Raw genomic sequence first — 24,751 nt, forward strand, 5'->3', positions numbered from 1 at the left:
GCCACAGGAATGGGGCAAATAAATCCAAACATCCTGATGTCTTCTTCCCCGGAAAAGAGGGAACAACAGAGGATGAACCAGAATGACAATAAGCACCGGGCTGGCCTCATCTTAATGGAAAGAAGGCATTTTTGCAGCAATAAAAATAGATTTAATAGCCAGACAGCGAAATTACATTTAAAAAAAAACAAGGCAATAAATATTCATTTGATGTTCCCTGGGAGATTGCTGGGGTCATGTTTTAAGAATAGATTAAAAAAAAAACCGACCACCCAGTACAGAAACTTTCTGCTGTTTCAAAGACAAGTGATGATTCTTTGCTTTATTGGAAACAAGAAGGGAAGGAAGGAGGTATTCACATTCCTCAGGAGCAAGATAATATACTTTTCCATGGCCTCTTTAAAACCAATTATTTCTTGCCAGATCTTCTTATGGAAATAAGGACGAGATCTGTTGGGTCAAGATAAGAGTGCTGTTGGGGTGGAAAGTATTGGCTGGTACAGATATGGACTTCAGCCAGGATTGTCTCATGCCTAGAGGTCAGGTAGGCAGCTTCTATGAGAGCCCAAATTCTTGCCATTAAAGTCCAGTGGGGAAATGGAAGGCAACCACTAGCATTAAAGTTCCCTCTGCTTGGGATGCCTTCCCCACCCTAGCTTTTTCCTTCTTTAATTCCTATCCATTCCTCAAGTACCAGCCCCTGTAGAAAGTCCTCCCTGATTAGGAAGATTTTTCTTAAATCCAGTCTTCCTGGATTCTATACTACATTATTTGCTTCTCTCACTAGATATAGTGGAAGTTATAGCAATTTATGTTAGTGCCTTATCATTCCCAGAGACTATAAATTCCAAGAAGGCAGAGACTGTATCTTCCCTAAAGTTTCTATCTCCTCAGCTAGTGCTCCTCACATAAAAGACAATAATAAGGAAAGAAATAAGTGGGAAAGGGAAGGGAATTAGCACCTACTACATGCCAGGTACTGGGACTAAACTCTTTACAAATATTATCTCATTTGAACTTCACAAAAAGCTTGGGAGGCAGGAGTTACTATTTTATCCCCATTTTATGGCTGAAGAAATTGAGATAAATAGAGTTTAAGAGACTACCAAAGGATTTAAACTTAAGTTTTCCTGAATCTGGGTCCAGTGCTTTATTTACTGTCCTATGTAGCTGTTTCTAATAGGTTCTATTAAATATTTGTTGAATGAGTGAAAATATGAATGAATGAAATGGATCAGAAGTGCTCAACATGTCCTCACAGATCTTTTCCAGTTCTCAATTTGTCATCTTATGACTAAGCATACTGTAAAAGTTAAATGAATACTTGTAGATGGGTTTAGATTCTATTTTAGACTTTGGTTAAATGTGGTTTTTGTCAAATGGGAGGAACTAACAGGGGATGTAGATTCTTCCTTTCGCATTATTAGAATCAAGCATAATATCCAGAATGTGGAAAGGGAAAAATAAGTTTCCACTATATTGTCTCCTGGCCAGATCTCATTTGAAGAATTGTGTTCTGTTTTGAACATCACATTTTAGGAAAGCTATTGACAAACTGGAGTATATCTGGAAGAGGACAGCTTGTGGTGGTGAAAGGAAGGAGATTCTGATTTATAAGTATCGGTTAAGATAAGGAAGATATTTAGCATACAGAAGAGAAAATCTATTGAGGACATGGGATCATGTAAAATTATATATATACATACTATGCATATATAACATTAGAATTATGATACGTTTAATATATAATTATCTATTGAGAGCTAGACGGGATCTTGAGCCCATTGAGACCAACATAATAATCAAAGGTCTTAAAATCATAAATTTAGAACTGAAAATATCAAAAAGTATATTATTCTAACACTCACAATTTATAGTGGAAGAAACTGGGACTCAGAGAAGTTGTGACTCAACCAGTCTTTAAATACTTACAGGAAGTACTTACAAGAAATTGAAAAAGACTGAGACTTTTTTTTTTACTTGACCAAAGAATGAAAGGCAAGAAGGAAGGAAACAAGCATTTATTAAGATCCTACTATGTATCAGCCGTTTGTACTAAGCATTTTATGAATACAATCTCATTTGATCCTCACAACAACCCTACTGACAGAGGAGGAAAGTGAGACTCAGAACTTTTAGTCACCACGGCTCAATTTCCTTAAGTTGGAAAAAGTTTTCTGAGCTAGTAAATTTTGTCCACATTTTAAGGGTATCCAGCTTTCTCTTTGTCAGATGATTTTTAATAGAGCATTGAATGAGAAGCCAGGAGATATGGATTCCTATCCTAACTCTGTCACTTGGTAGCTGTGTGAGGGCAAGTCATGTCCCCTCCCCAATGCTTAAGTGAAAGAATTCTGTGACAGACTGGAGAGCCCATATTGTTAATTTATATGTAGATTCCTTAGGCTTTTTCCTCGTATTAGAATACTTGCATCCCAGGACAGGAAATGCTCAGGTCCATCTTTTTCACCGTATAGTCCAGCTGCTCAGTCTGCTTGTAGGGAGAAACTACTATTTGGAGTGTATTTGATAGGTTTTAAGAACTAGAAATGAATTTCATTGGGCCAAGTAGTCATTATCAATTTAACACCATTCTTTTCTTTTAGTCTAGAGCACAGAATAGCTCCAAGGCTGGATGACCATGGTTTAATGGTGCTGTAGAATGCACTGAACTCAATGCCTTCTGATGTCTTCATGCTCTTGTTGTTGTTCAGTTGTGCTCAACTCTTTGTGGCTTCATGGACCATGTCACACTGATACTGTCCGTGGGGTTTTCTTGGCAAAAACACTAGAGTGGTTTGCCATTTCCTTCTCCAGTGGATTAAGGCAAATAGAGATGAATTGATAGCTAGTGAGTGTCTAGGGCCATATTTGAATTCATTTTGCTGACTCCAGGCCCAGTGCTTGAACCACTGTATTACCTAGCTGCTCTAAGTTTCTATAATTCCACAAGGAGTTAAAGGGTCTGATGATATTATTATTATGTCAAAAAGTTGCCAGAAAAATTTTAAAAAATTTATCTCTGTCTGTTCATCACAAGACCCACTATAGAAAAGCCACAGTCTGATCCAAATCCTGCTTGAAAAACAAAAACAAAAAGCAAAAATCAGAAAATATATTTTAAGGAAATTGATTAAAAAAGAAAGGCAGTATGGATAGAGAACTGGCCTTGGAGGCAAGAAGACCTGACTTCAAAGCTTGCTTCTGATATATACTGACTGTGTGGCCCTGGCCAAGTCACTTAACCACTTAGGAACTAAGGCTATAAATTTCAGAGAAGATACTCTCCTGTATAAGTGTAAGGAGTTTCCTCACCTAGGCTTTCTCTATATTGGTGAAATTACTGACAAAGGCCCAATATCATCTTCCCATTTGATTTTTTAATAATTTAATATTTTATCTATTTTCCTCAATTATATGTAAAAGCAATTTTTAACATTCATTTAAAAAATTTTTTGAGTTCAATTTTTCCCTCCTCCTCCTCATCCATTTATTGAAAAAGCAAACAATTTGATAGGTTTTCCCTCTGAATTCTTACAAAACATATTTTCATATTAATCATGTTATCTTCCCATTTTAAATAGAAGATAAAACTAGTGGTTCATGGACATTTCTATCCTGTATTTTTGTGTAGTACTCTAGGATTAGCAGGACTAGAAAGAAATCTGAAATATATTTATATTTAAAACCACCAAGCCCCACAAAATAAATACTTTTATGAAACCAAAATTAAAAGTGATAAAATAGGGTATTTTCATGTTTGTAGTAACTCTTTTAGTGGCATCAAAAAACTGGAACATGAGTAGATGCCCATCAGTTGGGAAATGGCTGAATAAGTTAGGATATGTGAAGGTAATGGAATATTATTGTTCTATAAAAAATGATGAACAAGCTGATTATATAATGGCTTGGAAAGATTTAAACAAATTGATACTGAGTAAAACAAACAAAACCAGGAACACATTGTACACAATAACAGCAGGAATTTGTGATGATCATCTCTGAAAGACTTGAGTCTTCTCAGTGGTTCAATGATCCAAGGCAATCCCAATAGATTTTGGACAGAAAATGGTATCTGCATCCAGAAAAGGAACTATGGAGATTGAATGTAAATCAACAAATGTTATATTCACATCTATTTTCTGGGTTTTTTTCTCTTTTTGTTCTGATTTTTCTCTCTCACCATGATTCATAAAGCAATGTGTATTAAAAATAAATTAATTAATTAAAAATTGGGTATTTTTTTTAAAATGTAACATTCAATTTTCTGCTTTACTTTTCTGGTTTGCTTTGATATCTTTTTTTGACAAATTATTGTTTCCAGGAGTCATCAGAAAGTTGACATATCTAACCACCACAGTATGCAACCAAATGAGAAGCGTTTGGAATCCTGCTTGCTAGATGTATGTCTGGGCAGATGTCATCAGTCCATTCAACAGAGAGAGAATCTTATCTCATTCATAGCTATGAAATTTCTTCCTTGATGCTCTAAATCATTATTGATCAGAGAAATGCAAATTAAGACAACTCTGAGATACCACTACACACCTGTCAGATTGGCTAAGATGACAGGAAAAAATAGTGATGAATGTTGGAGGGGATGTGGGAAAACTGGAACACTGATGCATTGTTGGTGGAGTTGTGAACACATCCAGCCATTCTGGAGAGCAATTTTGGAACTATGCTCAAAAAGTTATCAAATTGTGGATACCCTTTGACCTAGCAGTGTTTCTACTGGGCTAATAGCCCAAAGAGATCTTAAAGAAGGGAAAGGGACCTGTGTGTGCAAAAATATTTGTGGCAGCCCTTTTTTGTAGTGGCCAGAAACTGGAAACTGAGTGGATGCCCATCAATTAGAGAATAGCTGAATAAATTGTGATATATGAATGTTATGGAATATTATGTTCTGTGAGAAATGACCAGCAGGATGATTTCAAAAAGGCCTGGAGAGACTTACATGAGCTGCTGGTGATTGAAATGAGCAGAACCAGGAGATCATTATATACTTCAACAACAAGACTATACGATGATCAGTTCTGATGCACGTGGCTCTCTTCAACAATGAGATAATTCAGGTCAGTTCCAATGATCTTGTGATGAAGAAAGTCATCTACACCCAGAGAGAGGACTGTGGGAAATGAGTGTGGTTCACAACATAGCATTTTCATTCTTTTTGTTTTTGTTTGCTTGCATTTTATTTTCTTTCTCTTCCTTTTAGAGTGGATTTTTCTTGTGCAGCAAGATAATTTAACATACATTTCTACCATGTTTAACGTATATGGGCTACTTGTCACGTAAGGGAGAGAGTGGGAAAAGATCCCATTTTTCCCATTTTTTTTCCATTTCCTATTGGGAAAAATGGGGACATAAGATTTTGCAAGGATTAATGTTGAAGAATTATCCATGCATATATTTTGAAAAATTAAAAGCTTTAATTAAAAAAAAAAAGAAATTTCTTTCTTAAACTTTTAACTGCCCTTCTCCTTGCAATAGTTTGGATCTAATTCTTTGTCCCATCACTAAGAATCATTTTTTACACTGTAACTTTTTGTATCATAGATTCCACTGACAGTCTGAGGAAGCCTTTAAACCCCCTTTTATGCTAATGTTTTTTAAGTAAATAAAATAAAACACATAAGATTATTTTTAAAATTTCATTGAAACATTTGTGTGTGTGTGTGTATGTGTGCATATATGTGGAGTTCATGGGATGAGAAGGAATAGTATAAATTTACAAGGGTGAATTAGAACAGGCTGTTCAGACAGAGCCTTGAATACTAGGTTAAAACTTTTGGATGTTGTTCTGTAGGCAAGAGAGATGTAATGAAGTCCTTTGAGCACAGCAGAGACAAATCAAAGCTGAACATTAGGAAGATGAATCTGTAATGTGTGAAGAGAAGTTGTAGATGGTGGGAAAAAGAATGGAGGTGGGGAATAAGTAAGAGACTGAAGGCAATTAGACAGTCTAAGGAAGATAGCTGGCCTTTAGCTCATTTCTTTGTGAACTATCAAAAGCAAGATGGATTCAAAAATCATTTGCTTTCAGTCCCTTCTTCTGACCCCCTCCTACCAGCCTTCTAGACCCTTGCTTGCCCTCAAATTTGGCCTAACCACATTTTCCAGATTCCCACATTAATTTGAGACCATGTGTAATCATTAGTGCCACTGGCCAGAGCTGAAAATGGCTAGGAGGATTGGTATTTTCCTGTCCCTTCCTAGCACTTCTCAGGGAACAAACAGGCGAGCTTGGTATTGTGAGAGTTTTTGTTTTGTTTTAAAACCAACCAGCGCTCAGGCTCACATGGAACCCTCTGAATAAATTTCCCTTTATTAGACACAGAAACTCCCATTACAGTATCTTTCCTCTCATTATTCCTGCATAAGCTTCAGCATAATGGGCCTCAAGTTCCATTTCTGTATTCAGAATCCCAAGTCCCTTAAGGAGGCCAGTCATGTGCATCTGTGCAATTTATAGAAACTAGAAAAGAATAGAAAGTGAGTGTGGTCTCTCTCAGCCCCCAGCTTGGTGGCTGATTGTAAGCACATTGCTAACTCTGCTCTGCCATGCATTTGAACTGGTCACAAGACAGCCTCTGCAACTGGGAGCATTCCCATAGTAAGTCCAAACCCATTTGCTATCCACCTCCCCTTCCATCTTCAGCTTGCTGTGAAAAGAAGGAGGGAGTGAAAAAAACAGAAAGATAATACCTGTAAAATAAAACAGATGCTTTTCCTGCCCCATGGTGATATTTTTTTCTTTACCCCCAAGTCCCAATTATCAAATCTTCTGAGTATCTTATTTTCTCCAACAAGTCCAATAATCTTTGAGCTGAAAAGTAGCTGGGACATTGACTCCAACCATAACCCTTTTATAAGATAGCAAATAAAACCCTTCAGAGTTGCCTCTGTATGTCCAATTTGCATCCTTAACTTTGCAGTCATAAGGGTTAGAACCAGACACCATTCATAAATAATACTGAATTGCTGATATGACAAAGGATCTTGTATCCAATAGGGCAAAGAATGATTAGCCTGAAGTCAAAGAATCTAAGTTTGAATGCTAATTCAGCCATCTCCTACTTATATGATCTAAGCAAGTCTGTCCATTCTGAGCTATTTCCTCATCTATAAAATGAGAGCACTAGACCATTTAGCATCTAAGGTTTCTGGATTTACATGTAAACACCTAAGAAAAATTCCAAGGACTCAGGTTCCTGCTCTACTATCCCTTTTTAAAATGCAAATGATCCACACAACCAAAAATAAAAGCCAAAAAAAAAAAAAAAAATCCTATTACTCTCTGGCATCTTTGTGGTTAGAATACAAGTTCAAAAAATAGCATTCAGAAAACTTGCATTGGTTAGTTGAATGAAACTGAGACAAGGTCTGAGTTCTTTCTGGCATTCTTATTTGGTATGAACTCTCTCCCTTTCTGCCTTCTTATTTGGTGTGCACTCTCTCCCTTTCTGCATTCTTATTTGGTGTGCACTCTCTCCCTTCTTGGTATTTTTATTCAGTGTGCACTCTCTCCCTTTCTGGTATTTTTATTCGGTGTGCCCTCTCCCCCTTTCTGCATTCTTATTTGGTGTGCCCTCTCCCCCTTTCTGCATTCTTATTTGGTGTGCACTCTCTCCCTTTCTGCATTCTTATTCAGTGTGCACTCTCTCCTTTTCTGCATTCTTATTTGGTGTGCATTCTCTCCCTTTCTGGCATTTTTATTCGGTGTGCCCTCTCCCCCTTTCTGCATTCTTATTTGGTGTGCCCTCTCCCCCTTTCTGCATTCTTATTCGGTGTGCCCTCTCTCCCTTTCTGGTATTTTTATTTGGTGTCCCCTCTCTCCCTTTCTGCATTCTTATTTGGTGTGCACTCTCTCCCTTCTTGGTATTTTTATTCAGTGTGCACTCTCTCCCTTTCTGGTATTTTTATTTGGTGTGCCCTCTCCCCCTTTCTGCATTCTTATTTGGTGTGCCCTCTTTCCCTTTCTGCATTCTTATTTGGTGTGCACTCTCTCCCTTTCTGGTATTTTTATTTGGTGTGCCCTCTCTCCTTTTCTGCATTCTTATTTGGTGTGCACTCTCTCCCTTCTTGCTATTTTTATTCAGTGTGCATTCTCTCCCTTTCTGGCATTCTTATTTGGTGTGCCCTCTCCCCCTTTCTGCATTCTTATTCGGTGTGCCCTCTCTCCCTTTCTGGTATTTTTATTTGGTGTCCCCTCTCTCCCTTTCTGCATTCTTATTTGGTGTGCACTCTCTCCCTTCTTGGTATTTTTATTCAGTGTGCACTCTCTCCCTTTCTGGTATTTTTATTTGGTGTGCCCTCTCCCCCTTTCTGCATTCTTATTTGGTGTGCCCTCTTTCCCTTTCTGCATTCTTATTTGGTGTGCACTCTCTCCCTTTCTGGTATTTTTATTTGGTGTGCCCTCTCTCCTTTTCTGCATTCTTATTTGGTGTGCACTCTCTCCCTTCTTGCTATTTTTATTCAGTGTGCATTCTCTCCCTTTCTGGCATTTTTATTCGGTGTGCCCTCTCCCCCTTTCTGCATTCTTATTCGGTGTGCCCTCTCTCCCTTTCTGGTATTTTTATTTGGTGTCCCCTCTCTCCCTTTCTGCATTCTTATTTGGTGTGCACTCTCTCCCTTCTTGGTATTTTTATTCAGTGTGCACTCTCTCCCTTTCTGGTATTTTTATTCGGTGTGCCCTCTCCCCCTTTCTGCATTCTTATTTGGTGTGCCCTCTCTCCCTTTCTGCATTCTTATTTGGTGTGCACTCTCTCCCTTTCTGGTATTTTTATTTGGTGTGCCCTCTCTCCTTTTCTGCATTCTTATTTGTTGTGCCCTCTCTCCCTTTCTGCATTCTTATTCAGTGTGCCCTCTCCCCCTTTCTGCATTCTTATTTGGTATGCACTCTCTCTCTTTCTGGTATTTTTATTTGGTGTGCCCTCTCTCCCCTCTTCTGCATTCTTATTCAGTGTGTACTCTCCCCTCTTCTACATTCTTATTCGGTGTGCACTCTCTCCCTTTCTGGCATTTTTATTCGGTATGCACTCTCTCCCTTTCTGGCATTTTTATTCAGTGTGCCCTCTTCCCCTTTCTGCTTTCTTATTCGGTGTGCCCTCTCCCCCTTTCTGCATTCTTATTTGGGGTGCACTCTCTCCCTTTCTGGCATTTTTATTCGGTATGCACTCTCTCCCTTTCTGGAAGCCTTTTAGAAGGTCACTAGAAGAAGAGATCTTCCTGACAATGCTACTTCCCAAATACAGCATGAATGCCAACACAATTACCTCCTTTCAGTTTTCAGCAGGTAGCTGGATTTCCCTCTCTCTTCAGCACCCCAGGACCAGACTACAAATGACCTAGTACAGTGAAGAGAAAGAGCAATTATCTCCCAGACTTGGCCGAAGCCTTATGTTGGCTTTGTTAACCTTAATATACTTGAGGTATAAGTGGGGTTTGGCTTAGTCCAGTTATATTGGCTGAGTGCCTCCTTTCTCTCTCATTAACATAATATTACACATGTTGTCCTGTAGTCAATTGAAGAAAATAACTATTTCTATGTGATTCACTCTTTCCAATTACACCTTAAGTTTCCAGAAGTCAGGAACTATGTTTCACTTATGTATCAGCCATGGTACTAATGTGGTACTAATGTATGAGCATTTATACCTCAGAAATTGGTAAATACTAGAAGTTCAGGGTTGAATTATTGATTTGTAGATTGTCTAGACTTAAAAGAGTGATGAGGAAATGTTAATAATGCAGATTAACTTATTTTTCTAGTTTTTCAACATGACCAGTTCACCCCTAAAGCCAACCCAAAACCCCCATCTAGGCAAACCAATGTGAGGGGCTGTGGGAGCTGACTGTCACAGATACTATTAGGTTTATGTCAATAACTTTTGCTTGATTGTTTTTCTTTGAGTATCAAGGAGAGTTGTTTGTCAGAAAATGAGAAATTGGGAAAAGATTATAAAAACAAAAGGCACAAATGAAGATAAAATAAGTATGATATTCAAGAGATAGCATTGGTACAGTTGGAAAGCTGATTCACACAATGACATAGCCAGAGCCATTTCAGGAAGAAGCACTTAGACTATCAGCAAAGACAAAACTGTTCTGTAAATCCATAGCAATGTGTGTATTGGGTATGTCTTCTCTCTTTTTTTCTTCTGTTTACTGTCTTTACAACTGTGTGTTGCCTATTGTTCCAGGCCTATAGAACAGACTTCCTTTTCAGAGTTGAGACTAAAAGAAACAAGGGGAATCAATGTTTTCTTCCCACTTTTCCCCCAAGAAATGATCTGATCCCATCCTTATTGACGGCTTTGTTCTAAAACCTTCATGATGGAGAGCCAAAAGTGACAAAGAATCCTGGCATTTTACAGATTTCCCAGCTCAGAACCAATCAGAATTCTGCCCCCAAAGCTGCTAGATTTGTGATAGGAATGACTTCTGACAGTTGTCTGAGTTGACAGCCCCTGGCCTGGGGCCCCAAGAAGAAGAGAGTTAATCTAGAGTTTTTAAGAACTCCAGCCTATCTTTTTAGGGAAACTGAAGAATGGGTTTAAAAAAAAAGAGGACCCAGCTGCTCATTGTTTCACAAACCCACCCACTCCCACCCCCCAACTTCATCAAGATAAACCTTAGTGAGGCTACCCTCTGAATGCAGAAAGTTCAGCATCTCTGCTCTGGTAAGTTCTTAGGCTGCAAAGAATAGCAATGATTCCTCTGACTTCCCAGAAAAATCATGGGAGTTGCATCAAAGAGGCAAATTCCAAGATATTTTCTGACTCTCTGACTCTCTGACTCTCTCTCTATCTCTGTCCGTCTGTCTGTCTCTCTCCCCCCCCTTCTCTCTCTCTCTCCCTCCTTCCTTTCTCTCTCTCTCTCTCTCTCTCTCTCTCTCTCTCTCTCTCTCTCTCTCTTTCTTTCACTCTCTTTTTCTTTCTCTCTCGCTGTTTCACTCTCTGTCGTTCTGTTTCTGTATCTGTCTCTCTGTGTCTCTGTCTCTCTCAGTCTCTCTCTGTGTCTCTGTGTCTGTCTCTCTCTCTCTCTGTCTGTCTCTGTGTGTGTGTGTCTGTCTGTCTGTCTGTCTTTCTGTGTGTGCTTCTTTCCTCTCCCTCTATAGCCTTGATTTGGAATAAAATCTCCTAGACCTGGAAATAAAGCAAACAACCCCAGAGAATATGGAAAAGCTTGAAGTAATTGCAGCTAAGGCTATCTGTCAAAATTAGGTCCCTTTGGAAACCGTGTTGCTTTCTATACTGGGGTCCAATGTCCTCTCCCTGATATTCAGTGTCCTCTACAGACTGGCTCCACTTTACCTGCTTAGCACATCATCTCACAAATTACTTACACTACACTCCCCTCAAGTCAATATCCTCCATGTACTTTGTATACTTCTGTTCTATCCCAGCTCCATGCCTTTGTTTTTACCTATAATGCTCTCTCTTATAAAAATCCTGACTATCCTTCAGGGTGCTCCCAGCTCAGGCTCTCTCTTGATGACTATCTCTAGCCTCTTCCTTCTCATGATTATTACCAATAATCAATACCATAATTCCAAAATGAAATAATACAACAAATAGGTAATACCAATAATACTACCATACAGACTCATTCTCTAATTGTTCCATATGTAGTTTTATTTCTTCAAGTGGGCTGTAAGCTCCTTGAAGGTAGATACTGAAGTTTATCCAATCAACTAATAAGCATATGTTAAGCACTATGTGCCAGACACTTTGTTAGGCACTAAAAATACAAATACAAATGTAAAACAGTCCCTGTTTTTTTTATTTTTCTTACTTTAGATTGTCCTTCACTTCTGTGTATTTGCATTCCTTTTCAGTTATTCTCTTCTAGTGAAATTTTTCACTGTGGATTCAAGTTTTTTTCTATTCTGCCAATTATTCCTTCTGTGCAAAATGTAAATTGCGCTTCCACAATTCTTATTTCTCTTTTAAGCCTTTCATGAGCATTCTTATATGGTTCTTAGGAATCTACAAAATCCTCTGCCTCAACATGTTGATCAATTTTTCTTTGGCTTAAAATGTATATTCATCTATTTCTGGACTCTTTTATCTGATCTGAAGGCCATATTTCCTTCTGTTGTGAATATCTTCCTTGTTGGTTGATCTATTTATTCTCAAGGACTCTAATTGAATTGTGTTCCTCCTAACATCTGATATTTTCAGTCCCTTTTCATCTGATTTTCCCCTATTGTTCAATTTCTGGTTCCCATCTTTAACTGGGAATTGGATCTTATAACCATCTCAGCCTCTTTCCAAGCTGGGCAAATTAAAGTTCATCAACCTCAGTCTCTTCCACAAGTGATCTCTGAAGGGACAGAACTGGACCCAAATTGGATAATGGAGTTTTTTCCTCAGGCTTATTGGAATGCTTCACACATATGTCCTACCCTAGCTCCCTTTATTCCTCGTTTCTTAGCTTGAGTTCCATTGAGACACAGAGTGCCATGAGTTACTGCTATAGATAAAGCAAACCTCCTCTGGGAAACAGAAGATGTAGAATTGAGTTCTATTGAAAAGTCTCTGAGAGGTTCTGCTTATATAGACTGGATGCCAAATCATGATGAGTGGTGAGGGGAAAAGTGTTGAATGAATATGGTAGGAATTGAGGATTATTAGCCTTCTCTGTTGTTAGTTCAGTGGGGTTATATTTCATTTGAGTTTTTGATGTCCCACATCATGGAGACAGCTGAAATTATTTTCTCTCTTGTTCTATTCTGGAGAGATCTGAAAAGTCATGAAGATCAGAGGATCAGAGAAAACATCCAGTTTTCTGTATTGTTGGTCATGTGACCACTTGGGGAAATTCTTGGGTCATCATTTATCACCTCACATCTTGACTATTGCAAAAGCCTCCTAGGGGACCAGTATACTCCAGTTCTGTCCCTGCTCCAATCCATTCTCCATTAAGTACTAAAGTCATTTTCCTAAACTGCAAGTTCAATCATTTTCATACACACCCAAATTCAACAAACTCCACTGATTCTCTTTTGTCTCTAGGATCAAATCCAAAATACTTCTTCACATTCAGGGCCCTTTTTTCCTTGGTCCCCCTTCTACCTTTCCATTCTTCCCATTTTAACTTTTTGAAATGTACTCTTCAATCCAGGGAGAGTGACCTCTTGGCTATTCCAGAAACAAGACACTCCATCTGTCAGCTCCAGGGAATTTTGTTTTGGATTGTCCTCTATGCCAAAAAAGCTCTCTCTTCTCTGTTGCAACTATTGACTTTCCTGGATTACTTTAAAACTCAACTAAAATCCCACTTTCCACAAAAAGCCTTTTCTAAACTCTCTTAATTCCAACCTGTTCCCTCTTTTAATTATTTTCTATTTATCTTATGGGTAGCTTTTGTTTTGTATATATTGTTTGTATATATACTATGTTCCCCATTAAATTGTAATATCCTTGAGGGTAGGGACTGTCTTTTGCCTCTTTTTATATCCCCAGTGCTTAGCAGAGTAGTATATGGCACAAAATAGTAAATCAAATGTTTAGTCATTGATTGGTTGATTGATCTGGAACTTTGCATCAACAAGAAATGTTCCATCTCTGAAGGCTACATTCCTGTCTCTTCTAATTTCCCCATTTGATCCTATTCCAGAGTAGCAACACAAATTTAAATCTCTTCTCTTTCCTTATCCTTCTAGCCCTAGAATTCTCCTGAGACACACACCCCCTTGTTCGCCTCATGAGCCAATTCTGCTCATTTATGCTCATTCATTGCTTCTTGTGTTGTGGTTTGAGATGAGATAAATCAGAAGACTTAAATTCTTCTCCCGATGTTGCTAACTTTGATCAGCTCACTTTTCTAGTCCTTAGTTTCCTCATCTCTAAAATGAGTAAGTTAGCCCAGAAAGTCTAAGGTCCCTTTCTAACTGGCATTCTATAACTACTTGTGACAGTGTCCACAACAGGCTTTCAGGACAGTGCCAGTATTTGTATGTTAAGGGAAAACAGTAGATTTTCTACCCTCAAAATAGTTTTCCTCTTGGAAGCACTGTGTCATTTAAGTGGATAGCCTGCCTTTTCTTTCTCTTTGTGAGAATTCTTAGCAGTCAATCAACCAATCAAGCAAGGATCATGGGATTAAAGATTTCAGAGCTGTAAGATTATTCAGTGCTTGCTGTGTGCCTATTCCTGTGCTAAGATTTATAAAATGGAAAAAAATTGCTCTTCTCTCTTACTATCCCTCTTTCTTTGGGATAGCACTCCCATGACTGTAGTTGTTACTCCCATATAAATTACTTCCAAACCTATCTTAGCTTTGCTGTTTACCACTTTGTGATCTTGGCCAAATAACTTAACCTTTCCTGAGCCTCAGTTTCCTTTTCTGTAAAATTATACTATTGTATTAAATGTTTTATAAATGACTTAAGATCATATCTATGAATCTATGCTCCTATATCTACTTCTTTACTTTTCCCCCTTCTCCCCTCTCCATTTTCTCTTTTCCCTTCTGATGGGCTCCAGCTCTAGTCTTCACCTACACATCTTGGGAACATCTTTCAAGGTTCAGCTTAAGCAACACCTTGTTCAAAAAGACTTTTCTGATTTCTTCAGTTATTACCCAGTTCATATTTACTTTGCTATGAGAAATAATAGGGTACAATGGAGAGAAGTGATATCAGATGGTCTGAGTTCAAATTCCAGCTCTGAAACTTACTTGCTTTGTGATCCTGAGAAAGTCATTTAAGGACAGATTAGCACAGTACCTGCCACTTAATAAGAAATCACTTAATAAATGTTTATTGATTGACTGACTGATTTAATCTCTCTGGTTCTCAGTTTCCTCATAAGGAAAATTAGGTGGTTGGGTTAGGATGAACCAACCATTACGTCCTTTGTATTTTAATCAGGACAAAATACAAAGGGAGCCTAGATGTCTATCACTTCCTGGAATCTAGAATTATGTCCATTTGAAGGCAATGACAACTGTGTTGTTGCGTTCATTCATCTCTCTTCCTAAACAAGAAGTTTACTGAAGCTAGGGACTCTGTCAAAAGCTTTATATTGTCCCTAGTGCTTAGGGACAGTACAATTTATTGTTCAATTGCTTATTATTGTGCAATGCTTGCTTATTCATTTATAGATGTAAGGCAAGCACGTTGTAATTCTTTTGTAGGAGGGAAGTCCTTTGCAGGAAGAGTCAGGTTATGAAATGCCTTTAAAGCAAACCAGATTTTTATATTTGATCCTGGAAGTATTTGGGAAATACAGGAACTTATTGAGCAAGGAAATAATGTGGTCAGAATTGTGCTTTAAGAAGATAATTTGGCGTGCACAGTAACAAGAAGATTATACAATGATCAATTCTGATGGACATGGCTCTTCTCAACCTTGAGATGATTCAGACCAGTTCCAATAGTTTTGTGATGAAAAGAGCCATTTACATTCAGAGTGGGAACTGAGTGTGAATCACAATATAGCATTTTCACTCTTTTTGTTGTTGTTTGCTTACAGTTTATTTTCTTTCTTTTTTTCCTGTTTGATTTGATTTTTCTTGTGCAGCAAGATAATTATATAAATATGTGTGCATATATTAGATTTCTACCATGTTTAACATATATTGGATTACTTGCCATGTTGGGAAGGTGTTAGGGAAAGGGGGGAGGGATGGATAACAAGGTTTTGCAAGAGTTAATGTTGAAAAATTATCCATGTATATGTTTTAATTTTTTTTAAAAAAAGAAGATAATTTGGGTATCTAAGAAGGAGCTAGAGTGAAATGGTAAGAGACTTGATCCAGAAGGTATAATTAGAAATCAACTGCAATAGTTTAGGCATGAAGTGATGGGGCATTTGTACCACAGGACACAAGGGAACATCTACAGGAGACTTTATAAAGGTAGAAGTGATAAGACATGTCAATAGATTGGACATGTAGGGTGAGTGAGAGTAAAGTGTCAAGTGTAACCCTAGGCTGTGAATCTGGGTGACTGTGAAGATGTCACTGCCCTCAATGGTTATAGGAATAGTTTTGAATATGTTGAGTTGCAGACAGTTTGAGATATTCAATAGGGAACTTGGAGATACAAACTAGAGGTCAGGAGAGAAGTTTGTTATTGTTATTATCACTTGTATCCGATTCTCCATGACCCTGTTTGGGGTTTTCTTAGCAGAGATACCAGAGTGATTTGCCATTGTCTTCTCCAGCTCATTTTAGAGATGAGGAAACCGAGGAAAACAAAGTTAGGTGATTCACCCAGAATCATACAGCTAGTAAGCGTCTGAGGCAAGATTTGAATTCAGGAAAATGAATCTCCTTGATTTCAAGTCTGGCATTCTAACCACTGCATATGGGTATATGTGCATATATATTATATATATATATATATATATATATATATATATATATATATATATATATATATATATAATCTGTGTATGTGCTTGTATATATGTATGTGTGTATATATTATATGTATATATTATGCATGTATGTATATATTGTGTGTATTATATATGTATTGTACATGTGTATATGTGTATATGTACACATATGAATTCAGCTATACTCATGTAGATGGAAAAGCCAAAAATCTTCAGTCAGAAGTGCAGCAAACAGAGAAGATTCTGATTGGAAGATGGAAAAAAAGAAACCCCAGCATAAAGATGCCAGTGCCTTTTGGCAGGGAAGAGAGAAGGCGTGAATAAAAGGAAAGGTCACTGCAAAGAAAGAGGAGACAGATTTCTCTGACTTTGCCCTGATCATTTGCCAACTGCCTCCTGACAGACCAGACAGGCTCTGACGTTGCCCCTTTGTGTCATATGTCACCACCATGCTGCAGAGGGGGGTCTTCAGGCTCACTGACATCTGAAGCTATTGGTGAACTGCCGCCAATGAGAAGACTTTGTCTTGTTTGACCTTTTAAAATCATCTTTAATAAAGAAGGCAGAGACACAAACACGTACATCAAAGGGCCTTTTCATTACCCCTAGAATAAGGAGAGACAAAGAGAAAAAAAATCCCTGTTTCTCCACCAGACAAATGAATCTCAAACCAATAGTAATGAACCTTCATCCTCAAGGCCAAATGAGACTAATAGGATGATGGGGGCTGGGACAGAAAGGAAAAGGGGACTGGAGATATTGGAGTGGGTATAAAATAATTAAGTGAAGAATCTAAGCCCATTCCTGCTCCACTAAGCAGAGATAGCACTGGGTCTGGTAGGAGAATTTGTCTGATTAGCAGATTTTCCTGGACTCTCAGTAAAAGGGAATTTTACAGACCAGAAAGCTAATGGATTGGGAGAAGAGAAACTTTGAATTCTTCCTGAGAGAAACAAATCTACTGTGATCCAGTTCACGCAAGAAGCTCAGAGCTAGGGTCTGACTGGAGAGATACTGCTTTTTCTGGATTTATATTGACCCTTTAAGTCATGACTTCAATGAATGATCTGGGTCTAAACTACCTGACAGTTCAACCTAGAGGTGAAGAAGGAGCCGGCAGACCCTCCCTACCCTGATCTATAAGGTATCAGAAAAGGTACAAAAATATATGAGTATGAAGACAAACATCCAAGTTTTAAAAAATTCATTGTTTATCAACATGAAGCAAATCTCTCAATATCAAGTAATAAGAAAGATATCAAGTAATAAGAAAGTATTTAATAATACTTGAGCTTAATAGCTCAAGAGCCAGAAAATCTGCATGGAAACCCTGCTTTATCAGCTACAGACCTCGGTGAGCTCTCTGGCTCACACTTTCAGTCAGTCAACAAGCATTTATTAGTTATTAGGTGCTTATTATATGTTAGGTACTGTTCTAAAGATGTAAATAGAAAGTAAGGTAAAACCACTTATGCTCTCAAGGAACTTACAGCCTAATGGAGAATACAACTTGTAAATAACTAGGAAATCAGACAATATATACAGTGTAGGTGAAAGGCACTAGGAACTGGGGGAATAGAAAAAGTTTCCTGCAGAAGATAGGATTAGAAATCTGTCTTGAATGAAAGAAAGAAAGCTAAACAATGGAGGTGAGGAGGGATAGCATTTTAGACATGTGGCAGAGCCAGTACAAAAGCACAAAGACAAAAAATGGAATGTCATGTGGAAGAAAATAGTTAATTGGGTCAGCTGAACTATATCATAGAGTATGGGGAGGAGAGAAAATAGTAAGAAGACTGGAAAAGTAGGGAGGAGCCAGGCAATAAAGATTTTCAAATGCTAACAAAAGATTATCCTGGAGTTTATTGATTAGAGGAGTGATGTAGTCAGATATGTACTTTAGAAAAAATACTTTGGCTACTGAATGAAGACTGGATTGCAGTGGAGAGAGACTTGAGACTGAGAGAACAATTGGAAGACTATTAATAAGAGCCTGAATGAAGTGATGGCTATGGGAATGGAGAGAAGGGATTCTATAGCACTAAGGGGTCCGACTTGATCATTTTTAACATTTCTTCCTGTTCTGATTTTCCATGTTCTAAACTTCCTTCTTGGGCCAACTTTCTGAGTTTTAACATTCTATAGTCTAAGATTCCCTCTCATTCCTGATAGTCTGTGTTCTCACATTCTATGTTCTAAGGTCCCCCCTGTTTTGACATTCAATAATTTGGTGAATATATAATCTATTCCCACGCCATATGTTAAAAACAAAGAAATTGTGGTCCAGAGAAGTGAACTAGCATGTCCAAGATTAGAGAGTCCTTTTATGCTTTATTTGCATCCAAGTACTCTGCAAACCTGTGGCACAGACCTTCTTGTTATTCCATTCCCTAATTGGGCATTTTCAAGGGTGGTCTCCCCTACCTGGCACTCTCTTCCTCATCATTTCTGCCTCTAATCATCACTGGCTTCCTTCAAGCCTCAGCTAAAGTCTAACCTTCTGCAAAAAGAATTTCTCAGTATTCTCTCTCTCTGAGAAGACTCTCAATTTATCCATATCTATTGTATTTATATGTAATTGTTCATGCATGATCTCTTCAATTAGACTGTGAGTGCCTTGGGGCCAGAGAGCCTATATTTGCCTTTTTTTAATCCCTAGCATTTTTTTTCCTCCTTAAATAAATTTATTTTATTTTATTATTTTCTTTCTTTTATTAAAGTTTTTTATTTTTCAAAACAGATGCATAAATATTTCTTCAACATTAGCCCTTGCAAAACCTGTATTCCAATTCCCCCCTTTCCTCATGCCCTCCCCTAGATGGCAAGTAGTCCAATATATGTTAAAAATGGTAGAAATGTATCTTAAATCCAATATATGTATACATATTTATATAATTATCATGCTGCACAAGAAAAAAAAAGAGAAGCAAAATAAAATGCAAGCAAACAACAACAAAAAAAGCAAAAATGCAATGTTTTGAACCACATTCAGTTCCCACACTCTCTCTGGATGTAGATTAATTTCTTCATCATTGAACAATTGGAACTGGTTTGAATCACCTCATTGTTGAAGAGAGCCCCGTCCATCAGAATTGATCATCATATAATCTTGTTGTTGTTGTGTATTACTGATCTCCTGGTTCTACCCACTTCACTTAACATCAGTTCATTTAGTCTCTCCAAGCCTCTCTGAAATCATTCTGTTGGTCGTTCCTTACAGAACAATAATATTCCATAACATCCATATACCATAACTTATTCAGCCATTCTCCAATTGATGGGCATCCATTCATTTTCCAGTTTCTAGCCACTACAAACAGGGCTGCCACAAACATCCTTGCACATACAAGTCCCTTTCCCTTCTTTCAAATCTCTTTGGGGTATAAGCCCTGTAGAAACACTGCTGGGTCAAAGGTATACACAGTTTATCCCCAGCATTTAGCACAGTGTCTGGCACATAGTGGGCATTTAATGAATGCTGGTTGATTGACTAGTTGATTGGCTGACTAACACTAAGTTAGAGACAGACCTAGGAAATAGAATCCAAGTATCCCATTTCCCATTCTGGTGCTTTTCTCAATAAATCAGTTCATCTGGTAACCTTCTCCAGAGATCATTGTGTTTTCTGCTTAGTTTCAACATTCCACCTGCAAGAATCCCACAGTTTTGTACCTAAACATTAACTGGAATTTTTAGTGGGGACAGATACCAGGAGACAGAAAGAATCTTATGCCTTTGTTTCAGTAGCAATAGTCCTCATAAATCACTTCCTTTCTAATCCCAAGGTATGTGTCCCCATTCCTAATTTCTTTGTATCATGGAGACCTTTGTTCTCTTGGTGAAGTAAGTTTAGCTGTGAAATGCTGGTTTAGAGGACATTTGATATGTTCATGAAAAACCATCACAACAAATAGTTTATTGACAGTAATAAGAAGAAGGATAAGAAATTAGAAAATGTGTAAAGGAAATTATCTAAAGCCATCACTTCAAAGGCCATTCAAAAACATCCTTGTTCTCCTTGCTTTTTGCTTTGGTATCATTAACAGACAAACCTCAAAGATTGCCCTTTTTATTACATGATCATAGGGAAAGAGGATCTAGAGAAAAGAAACTGGGAGTCTGCAAGAACTGGATATGAACCTGAGATAGGGAGGAGGCAGGGGAGGCAGAAGATAATAAGCTTTTATTAAGCACCTACTGTGCTCCTGGCACCATGCTAAGTACTTTTCACATACTGTATCATTTGATCTAGCCTGACCTACTACAGACATTATACCTTAGACAAAATCAGTTAATTTCTTATAATATCCATTTTGTCATCTGTTAAAGTAGTATATTAAAACCTGCACCACATATATCATAGAACTGTTGTGAGATACAAGCATAATAGTAACAGTAATTCACATTTATATATAGCACTTTAAGGATGACAAAGCACTTATCCTCATAATGTGGGCTTAATTCCCCCCATTTTACAAATGAGGAAACAGAGATTCAGAAAAATCAAACATAGCTACTATGTTTTAAAACCATGAAATATGTGTGTGTGTGTGTGTGTGTGTGTGTGTGTGTGTGTGAGAGAGAGAGAGAGACAGAGAGACAGAGAGAGACAGAGAGAGACAGAGAGACAGAGAGAGACAAAGAGAGACAGAGAGACAGAGAGAGACAGAGACAGAGAGAGACAGAGACACAGAAAGAGAGACAGAGAGACAAAGAGAGATAGAGAGACAGAGAGAGACACAGAGAGAGAGACAGAGAGAGAGAGAGACAGAGAGAGAGAGACAGAGAGACAAAGAGAGACAGAGACACAGAAAGAGAGACAGAAAGACAAAGAGAGACAGAGAGACAGAGAAAGACAGAGAGAGAAAGAGGGAGCGAGACAGAGAGAGGGGAGGGAGGAAGAGAGAGAGAGAGAGAGAGAGAGAGAGAGAGAGAGAGAGAGAGAGAGAGTTTGTGAGAGAAAGAGAGAGAGAGAGAGAGAGAAAGAGAGAAAGAGAGAGAGAGAGAGAGAGAGAGAGAAAGAGAGAGAGAGAGAGAGAGAGAGAGAGAGAGAGAGAGAGAGAGAGAGAGAGAGAGAGAGAGAGAGAGAGAGTCAGGAAAGACATTCAACAGAGGATGGCAGGTATGAATGTCGATCCAAATTGGTTTGTAGAATTTGAGTAAATCTCATATTCTTCTCCTGGAAATTACTGTCTGCAATAGCAGATTGGACCAAGCTGGGTACTTTCAGGAGTCATGGAGGGCAGACAATAATTTGGGGGCTCAGGAAAGAGGCTTTGAAGGGATGATCTAATTGCTTCTTGCTTTTTCCTAAGCAAATAACCTGTCACTCAGTGCAGAAAGCATGGTTCTCGGCTTTGCTCTTTCACCCAGGATCAGTGAACACACACTGTAATTTTCAAATGCCTAGGCTGCCTCTGTGTTTGCTTCTCCTGTTGCTCCAAGATGAACAGCCCATGAATTTTATATAACTTCTTGCATTTGCTGCGAAGCTGTGCTGGTTTTAAATTTGCTGCTGAACTGCTGAATCGTTGGTGTAATTACACTGTGTGTGCATGTGTGAGCAGGTGTGGGAGAGAAAATAAAACCGTCAAAATGAAATTAAAATGAGGATGGGGATGTGCAGGGTTGGATGCACACACCTCCAAACAGCGCTAGAGAAGGAAGGGTAATTTGGCCCAAGTCGTACAGCTCACCAAAGGACACCTGTGGGAGAGAGCTTGTGCTATCTCCAGAGGACACCCTGGTTCAGATAAACACCCCCCACCCCTTTCCGTTGAAATCCTGCCCAAATGAAAGCTAATTGCTAACTATTTTGCATCAATAAGGCCTTCATTCCAACATCCACTTATTTGATCAAAATATTTAGAGTTTAAGCTCTTCTATTAATCTATAAGCTCTTTCAGGTATAGGATCATGTCTCATTTTTTAATCTCGTTTAATGTCTAGCACAGGACCCTGACCACAATAGGAGCTTTATGAATGTTTTACCAAATGAATGAATATGACAAACAACTATCAAGTAATGACTAGGCAAAACTCTATAGTTGGCACTGGGGTGATACAAGGCTCAAATAGAATTCCTCCCCTCAAGAAAATTACAACTTGGCAGAATAAATGAATAGATGGATGGATAAATGGACAGATGGATGGATGGTTGAATAGATGGATAGAAGGATGGATGGTTAAATGAATGAATGCATGAAATGAATAAATGTCAACTTTCTGAAGACTATATCATTGTTATAGGCATATCTGCAGGACACAAAAGCTGAAAGTATTCTGAAATACTCTCTCACATCACAGAATTCCCACTGCAGTTTGACCTAGTCAGACAACATGTGGAAGATATTGATGAGTTCTAGATGCTATGCTTTAGGAAAAATAGTAATAATAATTATAATAGCATTTACATAATACTTTAAGGTTTGCAATGTGCTTTACAAATAGCATCTCAATGATCTTCACAATAACTTGAGTGGTAGATTCTTTCATTATTCCCATTTTGCCAAGGAGGAAACTGAGGCAGAAAAGTTAAATAACTTGCCTAAGCTCATGCATTTACTACGTTTCTGAGGCATGATTTTCTGAGTCAGATCTTTCTGACTCCAGGTCTAGGATTCTTTCCACTGAAAGTGACTACAAAGGATCTGAGAGGTCATTTAGTTGAAGGATCTGGGGTTCAAGGAGAGTATATGATTTGCCCAAGACCATATAGCTAGTAATTGTCAAAGATAGGATTTGAACCCATGATGTAAGGGCAGATGGGGTAGTAAGGCCCTTAAATCTATGCTATTTAAGTATCAGATAGAGGTAGTGGGAACATTAAACTTGGAGAAGAAAAAACTTGTGGTGAGAGGAATGATGGCTATTTTCAAGTATTTGAGAGGATGTCAGATGATAAAGTGATTGGACTTGTGCTACCTTGTCCCAGATATTGCTCCCTGGCAACTAGAGCCAGGAGCAATAAGTGAAGTTAGGGAGATGAACCTTTAAGTTCCAAGTAAGGAAAAAATTCTGAACTATTCAAAATTAAAGCTATTCCAAAGTGTAATGAGCTGCCTTGGAAAGAGTAGTCACTGAAGGTGTTAAAGCCCAGGCTGAAGAGTGACATAGGATGGGCTAAAGGGAGCTCTTTAAAGGGACAGGTTGGATATGGGGCAGAGATGGTCTCTGAGATCTCTCACAGCATCTCTCCCATTCTAAGATGCTTTGATTCTGAGACAATCCTCAGACATTTTGATCACTGATTATACAATCAGAGTTGGAAATTTCCTTTGGAAAATTCAAGTAGAAGTATCAGTAGGAGGTCATAGAATTAACTGCTGGAAGAAACTGTAAAGAAATCATTTAACACAATCCTTTTATTTTACAGACAAAGAACTATTCAATGACTTTCCCAGGTCACAAAGGGAGTAAAAAACACTCCAGAATCCAAACTTTGGTCTTTTGACTCAAAATTCAGTGTTTAACTAAGCTATGAGTCCCTTTCTTCAAATCTCTGCTACCTATCCTATATAATTATGATATTCAAATTTATATTATTCATAACCATTTGTAAAGATTCATTTGTCTAGTGATTAAACAAAAATTTCTCTATTTTTTTTCTTTCCTCCTTCCAACAGCAGAAAAAAGCCTTCTGATATCCAAATTTGAGCCTCTGGCTTGGTAATTAAAGAGGATTTTAAAAAGTCACATAAGGCAATGGTTTGCTACCTTCTTCACATGTTCAGTTATGTTTTGTAGAATTCTTGTTGTTGTTCAGTCATTTCAATCATATTCAATGCTTTGTGATCATATGTGGGGTTTTTCTTGGCAAAGACACTGAAATGATTTGCCATTTCCTTCTCCAGTTCATTTTACAGATAGGGAAACTGTGGCAAACATGGATAAGTGACTTAACCCAGGCTCACACCACTAGGAAGTATCTGAGGCTAGATTTGAACTCAGGTCTTTGAGACTCCAGCCCCAGTGCTTTATCCCCTGAGCTATCTAGTTGCCTCTTCTTTAGATGGTGATGAATCCCAAAGTCCCCTCTTCTGCCATTCTGTGATTTCTGATGCAAAGGATAAAATTTTACTGCCTGCCTACTCATGGGCTCCTAGATTGAGATCTGGAAGAGACTTTGATAGCCGTCTAAGTCCTTCCCTTTCCTTTTTCAAATGAGGAAATTGAGGTCCAAGGAAGTCAGATCACTTGTGTAAAATTGCACAAGTAGTAAGTGGCAGGGCCTGGGTCTGAATCCATGTCATCTGACTCCAAAGCTGACTCTTTCCACTGCATTGCACTGTTTCCTGGTCAGCCACAAGTTAATTATCAGATTATCCAGGCCAAGTTAGAAGTCATCCTTCCTTTTCAATGACCAGTTGACTCAAACCATAAGATTGTATGCATGT

This window comes from Antechinus flavipes, chromosome 2 (assembly GCF_016432865.1).
Source record: "Antechinus flavipes isolate AdamAnt ecotype Samford, QLD, Australia chromosome 2, AdamAnt_v2, whole genome shotgun sequence".
Taxonomy (NCBI): domain Eukaryota; kingdom Metazoa; phylum Chordata; class Mammalia; order Dasyuromorphia; family Dasyuridae; genus Antechinus; species Antechinus flavipes.